This window comes from Pongo abelii, chromosome 6, assembly GCF_028885655.2.
Source record: "Pongo abelii isolate AG06213 chromosome 6, NHGRI_mPonAbe1-v2.0_pri, whole genome shotgun sequence".
Taxonomy (NCBI): Eukaryota; Metazoa; Chordata; class Mammalia; order Primates; family Hominidae; genus Pongo; species Pongo abelii.
In genome coordinates this window covers 10,457,037-10,477,903 of record NC_071991.2, presented here as the reverse complement: position 1 = coordinate 10,477,903, position 20,867 = coordinate 10,457,037, and the positions used below count along the sequence as shown (strand labels likewise).

Below are 20,867 nucleotides of genomic sequence, written 5' to 3'. Positions count from 1 at the left end.
TTTTTTTTTTGAGATGGAGTCACTGTGTCACCCAGGCTGGAGTGCAGTGGCGAGATCTCTGCTCACTGCAACCTCTGCCTCCCAGGTTCAAGCGATTCTCCTGCCTCCGCCTCTCAAGTAGCTGGAATTACAGGCACATGCCACCACGCCTGGCTGATTTTTGTATTTTTAGTAGAGATGGGGTTTCGCCATGTTGGCCAGGCTGGTCTTGAACTCCTGACCTCACGTGATCCGCCCACCTCGGCCTCCCACAGTGTTGGGATTACAGGCGTGAGCCACTGCACCCGGCTCTACTACCATCCCTGCTTGGACATCAAATGGGCAACTCAAACTTGGTATGTCCAAAACCAAATACTCAAACTCCCACCACCTGCTCCTCCTGTGGTCCTCTCAGGCCGGAAACCTGGGGTTACACCGGAATACTCTCACATCCAACATCCACACCATGGACAATTCCTCTGGCCTCCACTTTCAAGTTATAACCAGTCTGCAACCACATTTTAGCACCCAAGTGCAAGCCACCATCACCTCTTCCGCTTTCACAATAGCCTCCTAACTGGTTTTCCCACTTCTGCACTTGTCCCAAAATCTACTCTCAGCTGAGAAGCTAGAGGGATGCTGTTTAGGTAAATATCCATTCCCGATGATGGGTGCCACCTTCCATAATTCTCCAATGACATGCCTTTCTCCTCAAAGCAAAAGCCAAAGGCCACATCTGTAAGTATGATGGCCTGACTCACCAACTACAGTCCTGCTGTATGCCTGATGCCCTGACTTCAATATTAACAGCATCTCCCGGCTGGGCGCGGTGGCTCACACCTGTATTCTCACCATTTTGGGAGGCTAAGGCGGGTGGATTACTTGAGTTCAGGCGTTTAGGACCAGCCTGGCCAACATTGTATTTCCATTAATGTAGCAGGATGAGCCGCAGACAAAACTCCTCAGACGCTGAGTTAAAGAAGGAAGGGGTTTATTCAGCCTGGGGCATCAGCAAGACTCCTGTCTCAAGAGCCGAGCTCGAGTGAGCAATTCCTTTTTTTTTTTTTTTTTTTTTTTTGAGACGGCGTCTCGCTCTGTCGCCCAGGCTGGAGTGCAATGGCGTGATCTCAGATCACTGCAACCTCCGCCTCCCGGGTTCAAGCGATTCTCCTGCCTCAGCCTCCCGAGTAGCTGGGACTACAGGTGCCCACCACCACAGCTGGCTAATTTTTATACTTTTAATAGAGACGGGGTTTCACCATGTTGGCCAGGATGGTCTCGATCTCTTGACCTTGTGATCCACCCACCTCGGCCTCCCAAAGTGCTGGGATTACAGGCGTGAGCCACCGCGCCTGGCCCAATTCATGTCTTTTTTAAGGGCTCACAACTCTAAGGGGGTGCGCGTGAGAGGGTCATGATCGATTGAGCAAGCAGGGGGTACGTGACTGGGGGCTGCATGCACCGGTAATTAGATCAGAAGAAAACAGGACAGGGATTTTCACAGCGCTTTTCTATACAATGTCTGTAATCTATAGATAACATAACCGATTAGGTCAGGGGTCGATCTTTAACTACTAGGCCTAGGGTGTGGCACCGGGCTGTCTGCTTGTGGATTTTATTTCTGCCTTTTAGTTTTTACTTTTTCTTTGGAGGCAGAAATTGGGCATAAGACAATATGAGGGGTGGTCTCCTCCTTTATTCCCCCCCTTTGAGACTCTCACTCAATAGTGGGAGTTCTCACTTTCATTCTCACTACCCATGTCTTCTTGCAAGACAGATGGATAGTGATTCATATAGTACACTTGTGCTGAAGCATTTTGGTGAACTAAGGTAGCGATGAAGCTTTTTTTTTTTTTTTTTGAGACGGAGTATCGCTCTGTCGCCCAGGCTACAGTGCAGTGGCGCAATCTCCCCTCACTGCCAGCTCCACCTCCTGGGTTCATGCCATTCTCCTGCCTCAGCCTCCCGAGTAGCTGGGACTACAGGCACCCGCCACCACGCCCGGCTAATTTTTTTGTATTTTTAGTAGAGACGGGGTTTCACCATGTTAGCCAGGATGGTCTCGATCTCCTGACTTCGTGATCTGCCTGCCTCGGCCTCCCAAAGTGCTGGGATTACAGGCGTGAGCCACCGCGCCCGGCCTGCGATGAAGCTTTTTATCATTTGAAGAAGTACAGGTAGCAAACAAAGGAGCAGTAAGCAGGTTCCTATTACTATTATAACTCTTATTATAAGACTTTTAAATTCTCTTAGCGCTGGGAACCATTTTCTAAACATGGCCTCAGGATCAAATCCATGCCACACTTGCCTGGGCACATGTGCCAGTTTTGTCATATCTCTAACTATGTCTTCAACTACTTGCCTTTGATTATGTGTAGGCAGCAATTAGTAAGGTTAATTTTCTTACAGACCTCTCCTTCAGCTGCTAGCAAGTAGTCGAGAGCTAATCTATTTTGATAGAGAGCATTTCTCATCTGAGTTTCTTGCTGGCCTAGAATAGTCCAGGCTCTGCCGGTTTTATTAGTGATTATTTTTAAGACAGCTTGTAACCATATGATTCAGTTGATTATGTAAATGGGGGTCCGGTATCTTCACGAGCCGTCTTGTGTCTAAGTAGCAGGCCTATAATATTGTATGATTCTCTCAGAGGGCCATTTATCATTTTTTCAATTTCCTATGGCTATGCTTCTCTTTTCGTGGGAAGCATAGACAGGGAAGCGTAGGAGTTCGCCTGTTTTTATGGGCAGTAGGAAGAAAGATGGTTTAATAGTGCCAACAGGCCGGGCATGGTGGCCCACGCCTGTAATCCCAGCACTTTGGGAGGCTGAGGCAGGTGGATCACGAGGTCAGGAGATCGAGACCATCCTGGCTAACATGGTGAAACCCCATCTCTACTAAAAATATAAAAAATTAGCCTGGCGTGGTGGTGGGCGCCTGTAGTCCCAGCTACTCGGGAGGCTGAGGCAGGAGAATGGCGTGAACCCAGGAGGTAGAGCTTGCAGTGAGCCGAGACTGCACCACTGCACTCCAGCCTGGGCGACAGAGCAAGACTCCGTCTCAAAAAAATAAATAAATAAAATAAAATAGTGCCAATAACACAACTACTTGTCTGCTGGTCAGGCAGCCTAGCGTAGGCTCTATGTCCACATATCTAGTATAGCCTAGTGGGGGCCGTCCAGTCCTTGTGGGATTCTGGGTGGGCCTAAACGGTCTGTAACTTTGGAAATTTAGTGAATGGATTTTTCTCTGTGTGGTTTGAACTCCACCATGCAGTCTTCCTACAGGAAGGATGAAGTCCTTCTCCACTTTTGCTATACAGTATTGTCCAATGATTGAGGCTTTTAGGACCTAGAATGATCAGGGTGATTTTTTGGGGCCAGGAATTCATCAGAAACTGGGTCTGTAGGTACCAATTCTCGGGCTTTCTATGGCCATTGATCTCTTATTACAGCTCCTCCACATATATAACACGAAGTGACATTGAGAGACTGGGCTACATGCTCGGCTAATTGCAAAAACAAATTTCTTGTTTTTCCTGGAATTTCTGGTACTGGCACTTTTAGTTTATCATAGAAGTTTTGAAATACTGGCTCAGGAGAGCGTTTATAAACTTCTCCTCGAACTAAGATATTTACTCGAGGATCCAGTCTGGCCTTGTCAATTCCTAAGGTCACAGGCTCCTCTTTTTTCTAGCGAGGATCCAGGGGATTGGTTATTACTAGCTCTAAGGGGTTACATTGTCCTTTAGTACAGGAAGGGCCATTTTTTCCTTTCTGAAGGTGGACTGGGTCCTTTTTATTTTTATTTTTTTATTTAAGTGGCTTAAATGACACAAGACCAGTATTTACATTTATTTCCACGCAGTCCTAATTTATGACAGACGTACTTATTTTCTGCCACATAGCCTCTTTTCTAATTAAGAGAACCACACCTTATTCCTAACTTACTATTAATGACAGCACAGGCATCAAATTTTAAGGTGACTTGTTTGGGCACCTCTTTTTCTTCTGTTTTGGCTAACACTTTACTCGTATCGTTTATGAGCTCCCACCAGTCTTCAGTTCTTAATCTTATTTTAAAAACTGTGGTTATGGGAGGCTCAGGTGGGTCATAACACACATCCGGTTGGTTATTTCCTGGGCTACATACCTTGTATAGAATAACATTATACAAACAAGATTTTTTTAGAGTTCTAGTACACTTATAATAACTGTAAAATAATAGGACCGTAGCAACCTTTTGTCCTACTGCAGTGACTTGATGTATACACTGGGAACAGTCCTCAGTCTGAGGAAGGTCAGTTGAAATCCTTACTGTAAAAGTCCACATTTTAAGGAAAATGAGTCCTGCGATGAGTTTTCTCATGATTTGGCCGTGCGTGGACCAGTCAGCTTCCGGGTGTGACTGGAGCAGGGCTTGTCGTCTTCTTCAGAGTCACTTGCGGGGGTTGGCGAAGCTGCTTCCGTCCACATACAGCTCACAGTCTACTGATGTTTAAGGATGGTTTCGGAGGTTGGGCCTGCTAGAATAAACTGAGTCTAACACCCCTATACAGTTATGTTCAACGGGGCTTTCTGATACTGGCAGCAAGGTGGTGGGGTTTAGGGCGTTGCAAACTTCAATGGTTATGTGGGGATTTTTACATAGCAAGCTTTGGTACTTGGTTAATCAAGCATTTGTTAACCAGTGATGTCCTCTGGTAGTCATTAAAGTTACCACAGCATGGGGGGACTTTGTATTCAGGTTTTGCCTAAGGGTTAGTTTATCTGCTTCTTGTGCTAACAGGGCCGTTGCTGCTATGGCCCTTAAACCTGGGGGCCAGCCTTTGGAAACCTTGTCTAGTTGTTTTGAGAGATAGGCCACTGGCCTTAGCCAGGGCCCTACAGTTTGGGTTAAAACTCTAACGCCATTTTTTCTCTTTCTGACACATCAAGTGTAAAGAGTTTTGTCAGGTCAGGTAGCCTCAGGGCTGGGGCCGACATGAGTTTTTCTTTTAACTCATGAAAAGCTCGTTGCTGTTGGTTGTAATAGATATAGTTTATCTAATCTACATTTTTATTAACTGTCACTCACCAACATATTGACTCAAATCCTGCAGCTATTTGATTTCAAGCTTTAAATTGATCTGGTATTCCTCGTGGGACTCCAATTGCGTCTAAATAGACATGAGAGTCAAAAGACCCAAAAGGGGCTTCTCTCGCTTTACAATGTCTTATTTTTTTCTCCCTCTGGTTGATGAAATGCCAGGGTGAAAGGGATAGCCAACTGGACTAAAGTACAAGTGCCACTCCAGTTATTCGGCAGAGTGCCTAGTAAAGGTCCACCAAAATACCACCACACATCCGCTCAGGGATGAACAAGGGCTGACTGATTAATACGCTCTTGAAAAATTCTTAAGCTCATCGCATCCCTTCAGGTCTCCAAGGAATGCTAAGTTTCCTCGCTGTAGTGAGAGACACGAAGTGAACTTAGTGCTGGGAGACAGAAGCTGGATGACCCTCGGGGGCTGACCCGCAGGGTGCCAGACTTAGGGATACAGCAGAGAGAGCTTGGCACAACTTATTACTCCAGGCTGGAGAATCCTGGAAAAGAGCTACCATGCAGCCCACACCTGGTCGACTGGAGGACCACCTTAGTGGAAGGGGGACAATCTGGGCCTCTGACCTGCCACGTGCACAAGCATAACAATTGCTTTTGTTTAACGTGCAGATGGAATATTTAATCCATTTTAACTAGGCATTTGCATCTTGGTATCCTGTCTTAATTGCTAAAGTTTAAGTCTTTAACTTCTATGATCCTCTAGTAAAATGAAGATATGGTTTTAGGAAATTACAAAAACCGGTTGGGGCAGTCCATCCTTGCTCTTTAATGGTCCACAGAACGTTGGACCAACTATGGCATGCAAGCTCTACATCGGGGGACAAGACTCTTCGTTGGCACTGGGGTCTTTATCGAAATCTGCCTGGATTAAATGGTCCCAATTTAGTAATGCCCAGTCTGAGGAGAGTCAGGAGGGACAGAAGTACTTTTCTGAAGTAGAGAGCTGTCTTTGACTTGGCAAGTCCTCACAGGGTATAACAAAGCAATCATTAAATGCAATAGTTTAAGGAGAAATTGACTTGGTTATGTTAATAACTAGATGGTCAGCAATAGAATGAGGAAAGAAGAAAGAGTAATAGAATAGATGAAAAGAGGTGTTTTTCTTAGCTTTAGTTTGGTAGGGTTTTCCTTGGGGACTATGGCCTACGACTGTGGAGTGGGTGGCACTTTCTTGACTCGGGTGTGATGAGTCCATTCTTTTTTTTTTTTTTTTTTTTCTGTACGAACAGCAGTCTTGGTGGTTAGCAGCACAAGGTAGGGTCCTTCCCAGGCTGGCTTGAGTTTTTCTTCCACCGTTTGATGAGAACGTGATATTCAGGCTGGTGCTGGTTCACCGGAAATTCTAGGGGTGGTACATGTGCTAAAAGACTTTAAGTTTTTGAGAGAAAAGAAAGTGAAGATAAACCAAGTATATGATTTTTAAGAAACTGACTTTTTGTTTTAAATGTGGGGACCTTGGCAGTGGACTTTATAGTCCTTAGTGCCTTTTTGCTGAGAAATTTCCTTTAGCACCTATTTTTATTAGTTTTTAAACTAAAGAAAGCCACATTTTTTTTACATTTAACAATGCTTCTCGTATGATTTTTATACCAGATAAGCTAAATTTTATCTTTATATTAGTGTGTTATGAAGGTTAAACCCAATTTTAATAAAACCTTGTAGACATATTTATCTAAAATTTTTAATGTTTGACCATAAGGTAAGATTTTAGAGACTCTTTTTAACTTTTTATAATTTTTGCTAAAGAGCAGGCTGGTGCTTTAAGAAAAACCTGTTATGCTTTTACTTTAATGTCCAGTTCACAGAAAAACTGGACGATACTTCTTTAACTTTAGCTAATATGTTTACATACAGAATTTTCTTTACAATTAACGTTTTAAAACTTGCTTAAACTTTTAAAACAATAATTTTTTTTAAACTTTTTAATGTAGGTAAAAATGTACATTCTTATGCCTCCTTATAATCCTTTTACCAAAGGTATATTTTACTTTTCTTATACACCTTGCACATAAACTATTTTTTTTTCCAATAGTTTTACATTCAGGAGGCCTAGTTACTTTTAAATTATACTACATTTTTGCATAAATTCTTTTTTATAACTTTTTTTCTTTCACGGCTTTCGCAGACAATTCTTCGACATTCTTCAACTTTTTGACTTATTACAAATATTTCTTTCTTTAAACCAGTTAATTTATTTCAGGACAACAATTTACTATATAATACTCTTTTTATATAAATTCCGCCCCCCTCCTTTTTTTTTCCCTTAGTATACTTCTGAACTGGTGAGGTGTGCTCACAATGAGGTTTCCTCTAAAAGTTTTTTTTTTTTTTACTTTTTTTTTTTGTTGTTAGCAAAGCAGTTGCCGCTACAGATTGAATGCATTTGGGCCATCCGCGGGTTACTGAGTTAAGGATTTTTGATAGGAAGGCCTCAGTGCTTTCGGGATACGGCTTTGGTTACACTGACAACAAAGTGGTATTGGAGTGTTATAGGGTTACGGAGAATACCTTCAATTATCAATTATAGGTTTTAAATTTACCTTGGCTTTTAAAGGAATAGGGTACATCTTTTTTTTTCTTAACTACTTGTATATCTCTCTCTTTCTTTCTCTCTTTGACTTTGTCTCTCTTTCTTTGACTTTCTTTTTGCCTCTGTCTCTTCTCTCTCTCTGCCTCTTTGTCTCTCTCTCCTTGACTCCCTCTTTGTCTGTCTTTTCCTCTCTGTCTCTTCCTCTCTCTCTTTGCCTCTTTTCCTCTCTGTCTCTTTCCTTTCTCTCCTTCTGCTGCTCTTTCTTTGCCTCTGCCAGCCACTTATGCTGCTGTTCTCGCAACCACTGTGTGTTGGGGGCGGGGGGGTCTAAACTAGCTGTAACCAAGAGTCTATGTACGGGAAATGGTCTGGGTTCCCTGGCTTACAGGTTACTTTGTGCCATACCTTTGAAACAAGGGACCTGTCCAGGCTTCCTTCTAATGGCCAACCTACCTCTAATGCTGGCCAGTCTATCTTACACAAAGTTTTAAGTTTTCCTAGTGTCATAGTACCCTATAGTCTCCTTTAAATTCTTTTTTGAAATTTTTCAACATAGTTCCTAGTAGGGTGGGCTTATTTGTGCCTGACCTATGCTTCTTCCACACAAAACACCACACACACACCACAAAACAACAGCTAAAAAGGGCACACACACACTTTCACAGTTTGCACCAAACTAAAATCAAAACTAAAATCAGAGTATCTAGAAATCTAAGTTAGGTCAAAACCAAACCCAAAGTATTAAGCAATCTAAGTCAAGTCAAAAACAAAAACTAAAGTGCCGGTACAGGCACACCATGGGTGATCAGGCCACGCTTCCACTTAAATGGAGTAGGCAAGTTCCTAAGACTGGTCCTGTCAAGCAATTCAAACCAAGTCAAAACTAAAACCAAAGCGCTGATAAAGGCACGCCATGGGTGATCAGGCCACGCTTCCACTTAAATGGAGTGGGCAAGTTTCTTTTTTTTTTTTGAGACGGCCTCTCGCTCTGTCGCCCAGGTTGGAGTGCAGATCTCGGCTCACTGCAAGCTCCGCCTCCTGGGTTCACGCCATTCTCCTGCCTCAGCCTCCAGAGTAGCTGGGACTACAGGCGCCCACCACCACACCCGACTAATGTTTTTGTATGTTTATTAGAGACGGGGTTTCACCATGTTAGCCAGGATGGTCTCGATCTCCTGACGTCGTGATCCGCCCGCCTCAGCCTCGCAAAGTGCTGGGATTACAGGCGTGAGCCACCGCACCCGGCCTGGAGTGGGCAAGTTTCAAAGACTAGTCTTACCAAGTTTCAGATGTCCAGACTCTAAGTGCCCGTTCCTTCCTGGTGTTCAGCCACTGTGTTGATCCTCTACGGGGGCCTGCCACACACTGCTCTGGCGAAGCGTCCTACTGGGGCAAATGCCTACCCGAGAGCGCTCTCAGGATCTGCGTCACTCAGGCTGGTGGGAGTCGCCCACAGGGATGTTCCACAGGGCAGGCTTAAGCCGCCTAAGGAGCTGCCTCGACCATCCGCCATTCACCCCGCTTCCCTGTCGGGGAACCAAGAAATGCAGCAGGACCAGGCGCAGACAAAACTCCTCAGACAGAGTTAAAGAAGGAAGGGGTTTATTCGGCCGGGGGCATCAGCAAGACTCCTGTCTCAAGAGCTGAGCTCCCTGAGTGAGCAATTCCTGTCTTTCTTGTTTTTTCCTTTTTTTGAGACGGAGTCTCACTCTGTCACCCAGGCTAGAGTGCAGTGGCGTGATCTCGGCTCACTGCAGCGCCGCCTCCTGGGTTCACGCCATTCTCCTGCCTCAGCCTCCCGAGTAGCTGGAACTACAGGCACCCGCCACCACACTCGGCTAATTTTTTTCTGTTTTTAGTAGAGACAGGGTTTCACTGTGTTAGCCAGGATGGTCTCGATCTCCTGACCTCGTGATCTGCCCGCCTCAGCCTCCCAAAGTGCTGGGATTACAGGTGTGAGCCACCGCACCCGGCAATTCCTGTCTTTTTTAAGGGCTCGCAATTCTAAGGGGGTGTGTGTGAGAGGGTCGTGATCGATTGAGCAAGCAGGGGGTACGTGACTGGGGGCTGCATGCACCAGTAATTAGATCGGAACGAAACAGGATAAGGATTTTCACAGTGCTTTTCTATACAATGTCTGTAATCTGTAGATAACATGACCGATTAGGTCAGAGGTCGATCTTTAACTACTAGGCCTAAGGTATGGCACCGGGCTGTCTGCTTGTAGATTTTATTTCTGCCTTTTAGTTTTTACTTTCTTTAGAGGCAGAAATTAGGCATAAGACAATATGAAAGGTAGTCTCCTCCTTTACTAAAAATCCAAAAAAATTAGCTGGCGTGGTGCCGCACACCTGTAATCCTAGGTACTGGGGAGGGTGAGGTGGGCAGATCGCTTGAGCCCGGGAGGCCAGGTCGCAGTGAGCCAAGATCGCGTCACTGTATGCCAGCCTTGGTGACAGAGTGAGACTCTGTCTCAAAATAAATAAATAAATAACAGTATCTCCTCTGCTCAGAAGTGTCTCAGAATGCTAGGCATGGTGGCCCATGCCTGTAATGTAGCCTCTCCATCCCCACATCTCTCTTCTCACCTCCTGCGCGGTGCCCCACTAGCGCCTCTGGGCTGCTCCTCAGACAACTTCAGAACCTCTTTTAGGTCTTCTGGACTCAAATATTATCTTCCTAGTGAAATCTTCCCTGCCAATCCCATTTAAAATTGAACCACATGGCTGGGCGCTACAATCCCAATGCTTTGGAAGGTGGAGGCAGGAGGATCACTTGAGCCCAGGAGAGTGAGACCAGCCTGGGCAACATAGCAAGACTGTCTCCACAAAAAAATTTTAAAAATTGAAATAGCCGGGCGCAGTGGCTCACGCCTGTAATCCCAGCACTTTGGGAGGCCGAGGCAGGCAGATCACAAGGTCAGGAGATCCAGAGCATCCTGGCTAACCCCGTCTCTACTAAAAATACAAAAAAATTAGCCAGGCATGGTGGTGGGCGCCTGTAGCCCCAGCTACTCGGGAGGCTGAGGCAGGAGAATGGCGTGAACCCAGGAGGCGGAGCTTGCAGTGAGCGAAGATCGCGCCACTGCACTCCAGCCTGGGCGACAGAGCCAGACTGTCTCAAAAAGAAAAAAAAATTTTTTTAAATAAATTTTTTAAAAATAAATAGATGAAATAAAATTGGCTCAGGCCTATAATCCCAACACTTTGGGAGGCCAAGTGTGGAGGATCACTTGAGGTCAAGAGTTCGAGGCTGCAATGAGGTATGACCTTGCCCATGCTCTCAGCCTAAGCAACAGAAAGAGATCCTGTCTCAAAAAAGAAAGGAAGTTAAGCTCCACGAAACAGGAGCTTCAGTTTTCTTCGCTGCTGCCCTGCGCCTGGAATAACCAAACATTCACAGTGGCTGCAGGAACCCTCCGGAATCCGCCCCACTGCACGCCAGCAGTCGGGGGCCTGGGGCGTGCTGCCCACGTTACTGACGGCCGCGAAGGAAAGATGGCGGCGACCATGATGGCTTCAGAGAGAGGGCAACCAACGAGAGGACGCCGGCCGGCCAGAGCGTCCACACCGCCGCTTTTTCTGCGGTTGCGTCCTGGGAAGGCGCGAATTGTGTGGCTACGTGCGGGTCGTCCTCTCCACCATTTTTTAATGGAAAAAATAATAATTCTCAAAGACAGTTTGGTCTGACCTGCCTCCCCACCTCTTGGCATCCGCAGGATCCCAGGCGTGTAAAAGACGGGACTGTGGGACTGGGCCCAGTGACTCATGCCTGTGATCCCAGCGCTTTGCGGGGCCAAGGCGAGAGTATCTCTTGAGCCCAGGTGTTCGAGACTAGCCTAGGCAACATAGCGAGCCCCCATCTCTATTTTTAAAAATGGTGGATAGATATAGAGGAGATTGTGGGATTCAGTATCTGAGATTTTCTACCTTGGTGTCAACGCTCCTGTCAACCTATTAGGTGACCTCAGAGTGTTCCCCCAGCCCTCACTTCTAGGGATTCCAGATCCTGGAACACACACATGCCCCGTCTGCCCCTTCGGGACAAGGAGATCTAATGGCACTCTCAGAATTAGGCCTTAAATGCTAATTTCCTGGAGATCCGCCCACCTCACCCCCACCCTCCCCCACCCCATTCCTGCTGTAAACTCCCCAGGATTAAGTCTGGTGAATCTGCGCCCCCCTCCCCCAGGTCCCAGGGGCAGATGAGCCCTTGGCCACCGCCCCTCCAATTTCCTGCAGACCCAGCAAACAAAAGACTCTCGGGAAGAGAGACGAGCTGAGCAGGGCGCCCTTCCTGCAAGAACAGCTGATGGGGCAAAACGGCCCAGGAGTGAGCCGAGGGGAGGGATGAAATTCCAGGGTTCCTGGAGGGCAGCAGTGCGAGGCCAGACCTCTGGATCCTGGGGAGGAAGGGTATCTGGGCAGCAGCTGGATGTGGAAGGCTCTGGCCAGACAGGTTGCTGGGCTGTGGCGCATGGGGTGATGTCAGCCTTAGGGAATGGAGGTGGGGGTGGGTTGTCTGAGGTTCAGGTGAGCTCTCTGGTCCCCACGCTGGAAGAGTGGGGGCTGGGAGAGGCCTGAGGCCCTGCGTCATCTCCTCTGGGCCCGGCCTACCTTCCCCTGGCCCGACCTGCTACCCTTGGTGCCGGCCCCACCCGGCCTGGCTTCCTGCTCCTCCCCACACACTTCTTTCTGTGCCAAGCTCCCCTAACCAGCCCAAGAGCTTCTTGTCCCTTCCAGACCCCGGTATCCTAGCCTCCAGCCACAAATAGTCCTTCTTACTTTCCCTCCTAGAGCCAGCCTCCTGCCTGCCCCTGCCCCCATTCCCAGCCAGGACACAATAGTCAGGGAAGGGCCACAGTGCAGTCCAGTGGGTGCTGTGATGCTGCTGGCATGGGGGGGCTTGGCCTCATATCCTGCCAGGCTGTCAGGGGAAGAGAGGAAACAAAAGACTTCCCCCTGCTGGGACAATGAGCCTCCCACTACCTCTCCCCAACCCTCCCACTACCCCGTACCTTTCCACTCCCCTCCCTGAACAGTCGTTCTTAGCTCTGGCCCCAGCCCCTTAGCCTCTCTCTCCTCCACCTCCATGCCCTCTGGCATCCCTGGCCTCTGCTACAAGCTCTGCCCTTCTCCTCTCATTTTTATCAGCTCACTGATGCTCTCTGCCATTTCTAGCTATTTCTCTCAGCCTCTTGCTATTCCAACAGCACTCAAGAGCCCTTCCTCTATCCCCAGCACTAGGGAGGGGAGCAGGATGGGAAAGTCTGCATGCAATGTTAAAGGGTCAATCACTCTTTTGTGTGTGCCTGTGTGTGTGGTTTTTTTGTTTTTTTTTTTTTTTTTTTTGAGACAGAGTCTTGCTCTGTCACCCAGGCTGGAGTGCAGTGGTGCAATCTTGGCTCACTGCAACCTCTGCCTCCCGGGTTCAAGCGATTCTCCTGCCTCAGCCTCCCGAGTAGCTGGGACTACAGGCGCCCACCACCACACCCAGCTAATTTTTGTATTTTTAGTAGAGACGAGATTTCACCATGTTGGCCAGGATGGTCTCGATCTCTTGACCTCGGGATCTGCCCGCCTTGGCTTCCCAAAGTGCTGGGATTACAGGCGTGAGCGACCGCGCATGGCATTTTTTTTTTTTTTTTTTAAAGACAGAGCCTCGCTTTGTTGCCCCGGCTGGAGTGCAGTGGAACCATCTCAGCTCACTGCAACCTCTACCTCCCAGGTTCAAACGATTCTCCTGCCTCAGCCTCCCAAGTAGCTGGATTACAGGCACGCACCACCATGCCCAGCTAATTTTTGTATGTTTAGTAGAGACTGGGTTTCACCATGTTGTTCAGGCTGATCTCAAACTCCTGACCTCAGGTGATCCGCTTGCCTTGGCCTCCCAAAGTGGTGGGATTACAGGCGTGAGCCACCACGCCCGGCCAATCACACTCTTTTGTTTATTTTAATTTTTTTTTTTTTTTTGAAACGGGGTCTCACTCTGTCGCCCAGGCTGGAGTGCAGTCGAGCGATCACAGCGGCTCACTGCAGCCTCCACCTCCTGGGGTCAAGCAATCCTCCTGTCTCAGCCTCCTGTATAGTTGGGATTACAGGCGTGAGCCACCATGCCCAGCCCATTATTTTTATTTTTGAGACAGGGTCTTGCTCTGTTGCCCAGGCTGGAGTGCAGTGGTGCCATCTCACTACAACCTCTGCCTCCTGGGCTCAGGTGATCCTCTCACCTCAGCCCCCAGAACAGCTGGGACCACAGGCGTGCTCCACCACGCCTGGCTAATTTTTGTAGAGATGAGGATTCATCATGTTGCCCAGGCTGGTCTTGTACTCCTGGTCTCAAGTGATCTGCCAGCTGCGGCCTCCCAAGTGCTGGGATTTTAGGTGTGAGCCACCACACCCAACCCTTAACATCTCCTGAATCCTCCCCGGCACCATACATGCATGCACCGTCCCCCCCAACACACACACACTCACACATACATGCCTCTCTGGGTTCAAACTCACAGTCACTTGGATACTGCACTGGTTTCCCCGCCTTCAGTCTTGATTCCTTTCAGTCTATTCTCCAAAGTTGTACAAGTGGGATCTTTCTCTACAAACCATACAATGTTGCTTCTTGGCCTAAAACCCTTCACTAGCTCCCCAGGGCAGTCCTGCAAAAACCTGTAACGACCTGAGGCTGGCCCTCACTCACCTCTCCCTTTCACCCATGGTCACTGTCCTTGCCCTCTCTGACCTGGCGTCGTGAACTCTGGCAGCTCTCTGAATGGGGCAACCTCACAACTCTGCCTTTAAACTCCTTTCCTGCCAATCTCCTCTAGGACTCATTCAGACATCATCACCTTCTGCAGAAAGCTCACCTGAAACCTGCATGGGCTGTGCTTCCTGCATGATCCTGTAGGATCCTCTGTGCACCACGACTTAGGCTGTGTGCTTAGCCACCTGGCGAGGCTGGAGTGCAGTGGCACGATCTCGGCTCACTGCAAGCTCCGCCTCCCGGGTTCCCACCATTCTCCTGCCTCAGCCTCCCGAGTAGCTGGGACTACAGGTGCCCGCCACCATGCCCAGCTAATTTTTGTATTTTTAGTAGAGATGGGGTTTCACCATGTTAGCCAGGATGGTCTCGATCTCCTGACCTCGTGATCCGCCTGCCTCGGCCTGCCAAAGTGCTGGGATTATAGGCGTGAGCCACCGCATCCGGCTATTTTTTCTTTTTAGAGCTGGCGTCTCACTATGTTGCCCAGGCTGGCCTGGAACTTGTGGGCTCAAGTGATCCTCCCACCTCGGCCTCCCAAAGTGCTGGGATTACAGGCATGAGCCACCACACCTTGTCCGGTTTTTTTTTTTTTTGCTTTTTGTTTTGTTTTTTGTTTTGAGACAGAGTCTCGCTCTGTCGCCCAGCCTGGAGTGCAGTGGTACAATCTTGGCTCACTGCAACCTCTGCCTCCTGGGTTGAAGCAATTCTCATGCCTCAGCCTCCTGAGTAGCTGGGATTACAGGCGTGTGCCACTGTACCTGGCTAATTTTTGTATTTTTAGTAGAGACGGGCTTTCACCATGTTGGCCAGGCAGGTCTTGAACTCCCAACCTCAGGTGATCCACCCGCCTTGGCCTCCCAAAGTGCTAAGATTACAGGTGTGAGCCACTGCACCCAGCCTTTTTTTCAACTTTTTTTTTTGGCCTCACACAGTGCTAGAATTAGGTAGGAGTTTGAGACCAGCCTGGACAACATAACAAGACCTCATGTCTACAAAAAATAAAAATAAAATAAATTAGCCAGGCCAGGTGCAGTGGATCACACCTGTAATCATAGGACTTTGGGAGGCCGAGGCTAGACAATCACTTGAGCTCAGGAGTTCAAGACCAGCCTGGGCAACATAGTGAGACCCTGTCTCTACAAACACTAAAAATACTAGCTAGGCATGGTGGCATATGCCTGTAGTCTCAGCTACTTGGGAGGCTGAGGCAGGAGGATCACTTGAGCCTGGGAGTTCGAGGCTGCAATGAGTCTCGATCGTGCCACTGCACTCCAGCATGGGTGACAAAGGGAGACCCTGTCTCTTAAAAAAAGAAAAAAAAAGGTATAAAATCTTTGGATTGAGAGAAGAAATCACAACTGACCTCAAATGTTTAAAATATGACAAATATCATAAATATTATACAAGCTAGAAAAATAACAACATTTATAGTAAAGAAGCCTGATATAGCCCTGGAATACTTGGATTTACTACCTTTTTCTTAGATGTGTACTCTTTGACCACCTCTTTATATGATGATTTTGTAATATTATTTTCTATTCTTTCTCCGTCTTTCCTCTAGGATGGCTGATTAATTTTTGCTTTGAGATGGGGTCTCGCTCTGTTGCCCAGGCTGGAATGCAGTGGTGCCATCACCGCTCCCTGCAGCCTAGACCTCTCAGGCTCAAGTGATCCTCCCACCTCAGCCTCCCCAGTGTCTGAGACCATAGCCACATGCCACCACGCCCAGCTATTTTTTTATTTTTTGGTAGAGATAGGGGTCTCACTTTGTTGCCCAGGCTGGTCTCAAACTCCAGGACTCAAGCAATCCTCCTGCCTTGGCTTCCCAAAGTGCTGGAATTACAGGCGTGAGCCACAGTGCCTGGCTAAGTTTTTTTTTTTTTTGGTGGGGGTGGGACGGAGTCTCACTCTGTTGCCAGGCTGGAGTGCAGTGGCACAATCTCGGCTCACTGCAACCTCCGCCTCCCAAGTTCAAGTGATTCTCCTGCCTCAGCCTCCCGAGTAGCCTGGCTAAGTTTTTAAGGTTTCATCATTGTTTATAAAAATTTATTTGGGCTTTACAACTCTATTGGTAATGTTGAAAACTCTATCAAATTCCTTTTGTAACAGAGCTGTAAGATTTCAGGTCATTTCAAGTGTTGTCCTGCTGAAACTCACCTTCAAAACTGTTTAAATTGTGGCACTTATTAACCAGGGCCGTGGAAGAAGCCAGGCTGGTGAGAGGTGCTGAAGCTTAAACTTCATGAACTTTGGGGTAAACCTGAACTTTGGACCCAACACAGTTAGGTGGCCCAGAAGAGGGGAGACTGAGATGTGGAAAGAGTAATGAGAAGTTCAACAATTTACAGAGAAAGGGATGATTTGTTGCTTGTTATTTCTTACAATAGGAAAAGCTGTAACTCCAGGATTACTCAAAACAACTGTCACGATCTGGACAAGAAAAAGTAAACTCATTAGCCGGGCATGGTCCCTGCGTGGGGTCCCAGCTCCTCAGGAGGCTGAGGAAAGATTGCTTGAGCCCAGGAGGTCAAGGCTGCAGTGAGCCATGACTGTGCCACTGCACTCCAGCCTGGGCAACAGAGTAAGACCCTATCTCTAAAAAAAAAGAAAGAGCCACATGCAGTGGCTCACGCCTGTAATCCCAGCACTTTGGGAGGCCGAGGCAGGTGGATCACCTTAGGTCGGGAGTTCGAGACCAGCCTGACCAACATGGAGACACCCCGCCTCTACTAAAAATACAAAATTAGCCCGGTGTGGTGGCGCATGCCTGTAATCCCAGCTACTTGGGAGGCTAAGGTGGGAGAATCACTTGAACCCGGGAGGCAGAGGTTGTGGTGAGCCGAGATCGCGCCTTTGCACTCCAGCCTGGGCAACAAGAGTGAAACTCCGTCTCCAAAAATAAAATAAAAGAAAATAAAAAAGAAAAGAAAAAACTCCAGTAGCTGTTGGTGGATGCTATGCACAAGTACCAATAATGTACCGTGTGATAGCAGTATATTGCTCTGGGCTGGGAACAAAGGTGACAGCCTAATATTTTCGGTAGGGAACAGCAAAGTGCTCTAATAATGAAGAAGGGAGGGCTGAGTTTTGTTTGGTTTGCAGAACAGGCATGGATTCAGTAGTAACGTGAATGCTCACCCATGTTCTGTAATTCAGTGGCTACTGAATTTGCTTGCCTGGAAAGTGGTTCTGGGTGGTCTAAGGGTGGAGGACATGACTTCACACACACAGGATAGACTAAGGGTGGTTCCTGAGAATTGAAGTGAAAATCTCAGATGCCATCTCCACGTAAAGGGGGAATCATGGGATTTTTTTTTCTACCAGGTTATAATTCACCAGATGACATAAAACTATATTAATTTTTACCAGATTCTCTTTGAGGCCAGGAACCATGTTTTACAAATCTTGAAAACTAGCAATGTGATCACTCGGCACATAGTAGATGCTCAAGAAAGATTTCATTTATTCATTCTTTGACTGGCACACACTAGATGGTAGGAAATAGATTACTGCCTGGTGTGGGGTGTGGGCTGATGACCTGACGTGGAATAGAATGTTTTCTTTCTTTCCTTCTTTCTTTCTTTCTCTCTCTTTTTCTTTCTTTCTTTTCTTTCTTTCCCTCCCTCCCTTCTTTCTTTCTTTCTTTCTTTCTTGTCTCTCTCTCTCTTTCTTTCTTTTTTTCTAGACAGGGTCTCACTATGTTGTTCAGGCTGGCCTCAAACTCCTGGACTCAAATGATCCTATCATCTCAGCCTCCCAAAGTGCTGGCATTACAGGTATGAGTCACTGTGCCCCACTGAGATGAGTGTTTTCTATTGTTTAATTAATTTATTTATTTTGAGACAGAGTTTCACTCTGTTGCCCAGGCTGGAGTGCAGTGGCATGATTTCAGCTCACTGCAACCTCCGCCTCCCAGGGTTCAAGCAATTCTCCTGTCTCAGCCTCCCGAGTAGCTGGGACTACAGGCCTGCACCACCACGCCCGGCTAATTTTTGTATTTTTAGTAGAGATGGGGTTTCACTATGTTGGCCAGGCTGGTCTCAAACTCCTGACCTCAGGTGATCCGCCCGCCTTGGCCTCCCAAAGTGCTGGGATTACAGGTATGAGCCACCGCGCCCAGGCTATTTATTTATTTACTTATTTATTTACTTTATATATTTTTTCGAGACAGAGTATTGCTCTGTTGCCCAGGCTGGAGTGCAGTGGTGCAATCTCTGCTCACTGCAACTTCTGCCTCCCGGGTTCAAGCGATTCTTGTGCCTCAGCCTCCCTAGTAGCTGGGACTACAGGTGTGTGCCATGATGCCCAGCTGATTTTTGTATTTTTAGTAGAGAAGGGGTTTCACCATGTTGGCTAGGCTGGTCTCGAATTCCTGGGCTCAAGTGATCCACCCGCTTCAGCCTCCCAAAATGCTGAGATTACAGACCTGAGCTACTGTCCCCAGCCAGAAGACATAACTTTTAGAGGCTACAGGATCTGGGTACAGAGTGAGAGTAGCAAAAGGCAGGGCAGGGGTTTGGGAGAGGGTTGCAGAGAACCCTGAGGGAGAAGCTGAATAAGAGAAGGGGAGACTGGGCCTGCATCGGGGAGGGAGGAGGGAATTCCCAGCTCCAGCCTGGTCTGCCTGGCTCCAGCGAAGCCGGCTGTTTCCTGCCCTTGGTGACCCCCCCCGACCCGGGCACAGGACCCAGGCAGAACAGCGAGGAAGGGCAGGGGTGTGGGGAACACCTCTTGCAGCAGGAAGATAAGTAAGCCGGGACAAGAGGTTATCACAGGCCCGGCTGTCCTTTCTGGGATGTAAGGGCGCTTGGCAGCCCCCCAAGCATCCTGGACTCCAATGTCTCTCTTGCTGGGCTCCAACGTCTCTCTTGCTAGGCTCCTCAAGATTCTGTCCCCCGGCTGGGGGCGGTGGCTAACGTCTGTAATCCCAGCACTTTGGGAGGCCAAGGTGGGTGGATCACTTTAGGTCAGGAGTTCGAGACCAGCCTGGCCAACATGGCGGAACCCTGTCTCTACTAAAGATACGAAAACTAGCCGGGGTTGGTGCCCTGCGCCTGTAATCCCAGCTACTTGGGAGGCTGAGGCAGGAGAATCGCTTGAACCCGGGAGGCGGAGGTTGCAGTGGGCCCAGATCACGCCACTGCACTCCAGCCTGGGAAACAGAGGGAGACTCTGTCTCAAAAAAAAATTGTGTCCCCGCTAATTACTGTGGGAGTCTAAGTCCTTTCCTTCTGCCCCTTGCAGGGGCTGACTCCTGGAGCAGCACCCCCTCCAATCCATCTATCCAGTAACCCATACTGTTAAGTTCCCTGAAGTAGAAGGGGGTTGGTGGGAGGAGCACGGCTGTGCTGAACCCTCCCCGCTAACTGATGGGAGGGTGAGGGGAGTTGGCAATGAGAGGAAGGGCCCCTCCCAGCCATCCCGAGGGCCCCCAGGAGCCAGACAGGAAACAGCTCAGGAAAGACAGCAGCCGCAGCCGCAGCCCCAGCCTCAGGGGTCATGGCTGCGGGCGGCGGGGAAGCCCCCTCAAAACACGAGAGTGAGAGTGAGAAGGGCGATTTGGAGATCTAGCCGGACCCCTCACCCTCTCGGACACACCCACCTTTTTTTTTTTTTTTTTTTTTTTGAGATTTCGTCTCACTCTGTAGCCCAGGCTGGAGTGCAGTGGCGCGATCTCAGCTCTCAGCTCACTGCAACCTCCGCCTCCTAGGTCCCGGTTCAAGCAATTTTCCTGCCTCAGCCTCCCGAGCAGCTAGGATTACAGGCGCGCGCCACCATGCCCAGATACTTTTTGTATTTTTAGTAGAGACGGGGTTTCATCATGTTGGCCAGGCTGGTCTTGAACTCCTGACCTCAAATGATCCGCCTGCCTCGGCCTCCCAAAGTGCTGGGATTACAGGCGTGAGCCACCGCACCCGCCACACCCACCTTTTCTTTACCGTTTTTTCCTCGATTTTTCTCTACTCCCTAGCGCGGCTTAGTGCGCGCGCCCCCTCTGGACATTTTTCAGGGATTGGTTGCGCGCACAGTAGGTCCCCAACACTGAATGTTTATGGGGTGACTGTGTGAACGGTCGCTGCAAGGTTATCCAAACTGGGATTGGTCCTTGAGGCCCCCTGGGCGGCCCTCCATTCTCCAAAGCTTCTACTCCCTTTTCCTTCCTTTTCCCCGAAAACGCAGTCCCTGCGCCCACTAGAGGGTGGTGGGCGCATCCAAGAGCGGCATCTAGAGTCCGCAACAAGGTCAGAGCGGGCTTTGTGTGCGCGGTGACCATTTACGTGCACGCCTGGGCGGCCCTCCGTGTTGCTGCTGGGTGTGTGTTTTCTCTGCTCCCTGGTGCCAGCCGGGTTCGGGCCTGTCCCGGGGGTCCCTGGGCCCCAGCCCCGACATGCTCGGTCCTGGACGGCGCGCACCGCCACGGCGCACATCTGGGCGGTCCCGGGGTTTCTCACCCGCCGCCCCTCCCGCTTTCCCAAACTTTCTCTCAACTTCCCGACCT

At 48.6% G+C, this 20,867-nt stretch overlaps 1 protein-coding gene across 2 annotated transcripts in view; it reads right to left on the bottom strand.

The window, feature by feature from the left end:
* Positions 1-20,867, bottom strand: part of SLC12A9 (solute carrier family 12 member 9) — a 40,580-nt gene that overhangs the window by 18,850 nt on the left and 863 nt on the right. The gene's annotated exons all lie outside the window — the stretch shown is intronic.